Source organism: Diadema antillarum, unplaced genomic scaffold (genome assembly GCF_040938485.1).
Source record: "Diadema antillarum isolate AM-2024a unplaced genomic scaffold, OU_Dant_1.0 seq00000288_RagTag, whole genome shotgun sequence".
Lineage (NCBI taxonomy): Eukaryota > Metazoa > Echinodermata > Echinoidea > Diadematoida > Diadematidae > Diadema > Diadema antillarum.
The window spans coordinates 216,982-224,223 of NW_027271315.1; positions in this window are offsets into that span (position 1 = coordinate 216,982).

Genomic DNA, 7,242 nt, shown 5'->3' on the forward strand with positions numbered 1-7,242 from the left:
ATTTTCAAATGCCTCTCCCGCTCCCGTGCCCTCCCCTGAAGACGGACGCGACAGCGCCTAAATCTATTTGTGTGTATGAATTGTCGTCACCGGATGTTTCTGGCGTTTTAAAACCCCAATGTCAGGATACATCATCGAGAGCTGACAACATTATTACGTCCGATAGGTAATTTTATTTCACAGGGATGAACTTTATCCATCTATTCTGTGCTTTGACTGGGCGTGTCCACTTCTTTCCAGTTGATTGAGGGTAGAAGTTTGTTCTTGAATCGACTTCTCCCCACATCACTCTCCTAGCTGCCCTTCAACAATCATCAAGGGTAACTGTTGTTGCTATGGCATCTGCGGTTTCGTCATGAACAGGCGAGAATTTTGAAAGGCCGACTTTGAATTTGTAATCGACAGCTGCAGCTCTGGTACGAAAAATTCATGTGAAGTTTTTAGTTATATAATTTTTTTTTTTGTTTTTTTTTTTAATTTCAGTTGACGGCACTCCCGCTGAACACGAACAATTATCTGTTCATTTGCAATGTAGTATTGGGCAGGTATGGCACTTGAAACTAACCGTTTGCTGAGACTTGGAATATACTCCTACAAAATAACTTTTATTTTACGCAAATGTCACAGTGAAACCCAATGATTGGATAGTGCCTCGAAATTTTGACAAATCAATCTTTGACACATACGAACAATATGAGGTTTTATCTTGTTTCTTATAATCAAAGTCTCCTACAAAATAAATTCTTCACGAAATCACTGCGACTTCACAGGAAAAATACTGATGGTCCTATTCAGTTGTGCCTGAACGAAGAAATCTTGGGGTCAGACTTTTATAGCTTGGTAGTGCACGAAGTGCAGGAACACTTGACCATGGGGACGACAAAAGGGCGGGAAATCGATTCTTATCGAGTGACGAGGAGGAGGAGGAAGACAAGAAATTGGGCGCAAAAGCCACACCTGCACCAATTGTTTGTTGAAAAGAGAAATCAAATGCATGAAGGGAGAAGGACTTCGCTTCTTGCGTGGGCTTCAGTTTGTCTCTCTTAAATGTTTGTTATTTTATTCCCGATTTGTTTGTTTGTATTTATCTTCTTCTTTTTTGCCCTGGAAAGTTCAACTGAGAACTGCTAAATGTTAACTGTGCTATTTGAGTTAGCTTGCTAAAAAGTGCGCTACTTGCACCATGGACCTAATGCTTGCACTAAAAGTGCGCGGCCTGCACTGTCGGCACTTTTTCCCCGTCACTGCACGGACGTAAATGCCGTCAGGCCTCGTGTGGTGGCGCAGGGCTCTTACTCTTGCCTTTCATCATCATTCTCTTTCGTGCCTCAACTCTGACTAATGAACTTGTTTGAGTAGCGTTAAACCAAGCCCCAAGAGCTGTAAGTAGTAAATTATGCACGCCGCGCACCTTCAAAACAAATCTATTAATCACGTCAACGAAGGGTGAAATTCACTTCTCCATAATACGAGCACGTGTCATGTATACTGTTGCCAGCGTAAATGTCAGCAATTATTATTTTGTTTGTTGGTTTGGATTTCCCTTCGTCACCTCAAAAACTACATCCACTCTCAACAGTGCTCAAGACTGGCATTCAAAATGCAAGTTTCCAGTCGTCAAACCACAATCATAGAGTATTATACAGAGACTTGGCTGAGTTGTTGTCAATCATTATAGGACTTGTGAGCATGTATTCCGAGAGTAACTGGCAAATACCTATCGTGACATTTTGAGTTTGATGATTTCTTCAACCGACACAAGGTGTTGGTGGTCCTTTGATTATTAACTTCATTTACAAGTACATGGATTTGGATATTATTGTGTATTATGGTACAAATACCAGTAGCAGTTGATAAGAAGAATATATCAATGGTTATTACATCTCTCCAAGTTTCTCCAACATAATAATTTGTCTGAAATTTTCTTGTTGTTCAAATGAAATATTCTATTGGGGTTTTACCCCCCCCCCCAAAAAAAAAAAAAATACGACAAATAGGTTGACGATAACAATTACATTTGCCATTTTTTTCTAAAGTTAAATAATCATAACTATTGCCGGTTTAACTCCATAACAATAAGAAAAAAAAAAGAAGATATCGCCGTTCCAGCCCAACGGCACTCATCTCACATATGTATTTGGTGTTGCTTCGAATCTTAATCTTGTTATATTATAGAACGCATGTTCTCTAGAAAAGTATTATACGAAAATACTTAAAACTCTTATTTTGTTGTGGTTTTTGTGAATGTTAATGTGGGTTTTCTTTTTCAAATAGCAAATCTTGAGGTTTCACCAGATATTGTTCATCTAAAAGACAGAAGAGAACGAAATTTCTATTCATTAATTTACACTCATTCTTGCCTGTACTCTTTCCTCATATGATCCTTTCGTTTGGGTTTGTAGTGCAATTAATGGGATTCTTATTCCTACCGTCTAATTGTTCTTCTCCCTCTCTATATCTCACGTAATCCTGTGTACATCGGAACACCCCCCCCCCCCTCCCTCCATGAATTTGGACTTAGATGTTGCTGTCGTATAGTTTACATTTAAATCACATATACACTTGTATAAGAAAGAGTTAAACATACCTATTTGGGATCAAAATATCATTGGGACGGTCGGCCACACAGTTGGATATATCGCAAAAGCATAATTCAGTTCAATTCAATTCAATTCAATTCAATTCAATTCAATTCAATTCAATTCAATTCAATTCAATTCAATTCAATTCATTTATGTTCATTCTTCTTTTTCCAACAAAACATAACACAGAATAAATCAGGAATTTTAACCAAAAAAAAAAAAACATTCTACTTTGCAAAGGATAAATGATACAGATGAAATCTGAAGAACGCATACTGGCAAAAAAAGAAAAAGAAAAAAGAAGATACCGTCTGACAAGACTTTGGTGATCAGTTCTCGTCAGGCTTCTTTCTGCATTAATTAATCTATTTTTTTATTCATTTATTTATCTATTTATCTGTCTTTCTATTTATTTATTGATTTATTTTTATTTATTTATGTTTTTATGCATGTATTCATGTATATACTTTTTGTTTATTCATTTATCTACTAGTATTTTATTATTGATTGATTGATTGATTTACTTAAAGTCTCAATCATTGGTAATTAAGGCGAGAGCCTGTGCAGACAATTGGGATCCGAACTGGCAATGTGAGTTTCAGTTGCTGCGTCTGTTATCGTACTGTAATAAACCACCAGCTGCAAAGCTGCGTATTTATAAAGAAAGTGATAATTATTATGAGTATTTTCCAGATATCAACCTATTATGACCGCTTGAGGGCGTGATATTATATCGAAGCAGGGTACTATGGTAACAAGACAAAGATGCATTTCGTCTTCTTCTTCTTCTTCTTCTCTTTGTTTTACTGTGGTGTAGTTTGATTTCTGTTTGAAAGCAGCTCTCTGACGGCGCCGTATAGCGTGGGGAAAATCTAGAGTAATATATTATTTATCTTAATTATGCATGTAATAATAATTTATGTACATTTTTTCAGACTCCAAAGTGACTGGTCATCTCGCTGATGCCATACTGTAGATAAAGCCCTTATTGTCTGAGTGTGTATTATACTGCCTGTGAAATAATGATAAAAAAGAATGGCTCATTTTTGTTCCATTAGTTATTAAACGTTCTTACAAAACGACTGCAGTGTTTTAGAACTGGATTTTTTTTCGACGACGTATTCATCAGTCTACGTTTGTGGTCGATGATGATGATGATGACGATGATGATGTACGTATCGTTTGGTTGTATGCTGCTTTCTGTTCGCGACGACTCCATATTTGTCGTTGATGAGGTGAACATAGCAACAATGGCGAGGATGACGATGACGATTTGAATAGACAATATGACGGGACGTGATGATGACGATGATGATGACGATGACGATGATGATGATGACGATGATGACGACGACGATGATGATGACGATGATGACGATGACGATGACGATGATGATGACGATGATGACGATGACGATGATGATGACGATGATGCTGATGCTGATGACGACGATGATGGCGATGATGATGACGACGATGATGACGATGATTATGACGACGATGACGATGATGATGACGATGATGATGATGACGACGATGACGGCGATGATGACGATGATTATGACGACGATGACGATGATGATGACGATGACGATGATGACGACGATGATGACGATGACGATGATGACGACGATGATGACGATGACGATGATGACGACGATGACGACGACGATGACGATGATGACGATGATGACGACGACGATGACGACGATGATGACGATGACGCTGATGATGACGATGACGATGATGATGACGATGATGACGATGACGATGACGCTGACGATGATGACGACGATGATGACGATGATGACGACGATGATGCCGATGATGATGACGATGATGATGACGATGACGCTGATGATGATGATGACGATGACGATGATGACGATGATGATGATGATGATGACGATGATGATTTGAATGATAATGACCATGATGCAGAGCTCCTAATGCTGATTGGAAAGATGAAGGTGTCAATTCAAAATAATTTCAATTTAATTCAGTTTTTATTTTCCACTCATAGGGTGGAACACCCTTGTCAGCCAAAGGCTAATTTTCAGAGGGGTCCACACAGGTCAAAAATACAAGCATTATACATACAGTATCACAAACATAACATATGCCAAGAACATGAAAAAAATATAAACACAGTGGTAAGTTTGTTTTTAGACACAACGGGGGAAAAATGAAGAAAAAATAACAAGGCTTTGTTATACAACGTAACAAACAAGGGTTTGTGAGAATGAAATTCTAATACGGAAGAAAAATCGGTATTGCTGCTATATAGTATCTTGATGAGTGCAAATGAAAAGGTTTTGGTAAACTCTATGGCTCTACCCATCATGCATTCAAAGTTATTTTATATATTTATGTACATCATGACATGTTTTAGGTCTTAATGTCTTATAGTTGCCTTGACAAAAAAAAAGTTACTTTGCGTCATTCTTTTCATGACGAACATTGTATCAAGATTCTTACAATCATGAATTGAATGTTCTAACAATGTTCCTAACGTCTAGTGTTCAGCATAGGGATGGCAGTTCAGAATGCGATGAATTCTTGAATATAGCCACCGTTGCATTGAATACAGTAAGCAGAAATGTGGAATGTTATAACACACGTGCTAATGCACTTCTTAATACCGATATCTAATGATAATTACAAAGATTGTAATATCAAGAATGATGACGATTACAAGGACAAAATAGTGTTGGTAACGAGGATAAAGATAGTGCTTTTTGAAGTTGAAGTACGCAAAGAAGAAGAAACACATGAACAAAGAGGAGAAGAAGAGAAGGAGGAGTTAAGAGTGATCTGATTAACAGAATCTAGGCATACGCAGGAAATGTTTTCTGGATTGACAAAGCTTTCGTCAACATAATATTATAGATTGCTTGTCATAAACATTGATTGGAATAGGATAAACTAGGAACAAATGCAAGGTATTGCAAGATACTGCAAACTGACGACTTAAAGGGCAAGTTCACCTTCATAGACATGTGGGTTGAGTGAATGCAGCAATATTAGTAGAACACATCAGTGAGAGTTTAAGGAAAATCGGACAATCCGTTCAAAAGTTATGAATTTTAGAAGTTTCTGCTCAGTCACGGCTGGATGAAAAGACTAAATAAGCTTGTGATGTCACATGAGTACAACGATATAAAGAAAGAATAAAGAAAATTCAACATATTTCCATTTTTCTTGCATAACAAAAGAACACTCGACTTCTCTCTTTCAGAAGGCAGGGGGAATAATATTACCCTTAACATACGTCAGTATCAAGTCGAAGAAATGTGCACTTTATTCAAAAAGTAAAGTTTTGTGAAATTCTCTTTTCATTTTCCTTATATAGTTGTACGCATGTGACATCATACACTGAAGTAGTCTTCTCATCCAGCAGTGACTACGCAGATACTCAAATTATTCATGACTTTTGAACGGATTGTCCGATTTTCCTCAAACTTTCACTGATGTGTTCTACTAATATTGCTGCATTCTCTCAATCCAAATGTATATGAAGGTGGACTTGTCCTTTAAGAGCAACGTGCATGCACACAAAGACACTTTTTACACACACACACACACACACATACACACGTACAGATACATTTATGTATATCCGACAATGGAGTGGTAAATACAAATACAACTGTAAGTACATCAGTTTTTACACACTTAGTAGCATACTAGCACCATTGTTTTGTTATCCTATCATAACACGACATGGTGTTAAAATGCATTGCATTGAAAACTACACTAACATTGCACCAAGAATGCAGCTAATGTCATTAAATGACAAGAATCGAAGCAGTCATCGATTTCAAAAAGCTTCTTACTTTCCATACTTGACAGTTTAACGATTATATGATCTAAGCTCCTCTTACTAAAGTCTTATCAAGCTATCAACTAAATTCATACAGTCATGAATACACACACGCAAAAAAAAAAAGAAGAAGATATTTCGGTGGAATAAGATACATAATAATAATAATGATGATAACAATGCTTAAAAAGTGCAGAAACTATGTACTCCTGCATTACAAGAGTTCATAATTATAGAAATTTGTAAGACTACATAGATTCACGAATGAACAAATGCACAGTTAACGCACGAGAGGCAAATTAGTTTGTGTGTTTACTAGGCAGATGAAAATGAAGTTCGGAATTACAAACCCCAAGAAAGAGTGAAACATACACATGGAAAAGGAGTGTTTTACGTGTAACAATCCAGAGACTAAGACATAATTGGAAACCAAGAGTGAGGAAAAGAATGAAAGATTAAAAGAAGAAAGAAAGAGAGAAATACGTTATGGAAAAAAAAGAGAAACGAAATAGAATGTCTCTGTTGAACTGTGTGATGGCGCTCTTTCTGTTTGTTGCGCTAGAAATCACAGAGAATGGGATTTATCGTGTCTAACCGTGGCGTGTTACTTTGGTGTCAGTTTGCTTTGTTTTGTTGTTTTCCGCTCTTATCTGGCAGTTGATTACGTAAATCTGCGAAATTGATATCAATATGATTAATAACTTGTGTTGGTGGTGGTGGTGGTGGTGGGGGGGGGGGGGGGGGGGGGGGGGGGGGGGGGCACAGTATTCTTTTTGACTAATTTCGTTTGTTTGGTGAGCCAGAAGACATTTTTATCAGATGTTCTAGTAGTGTGAA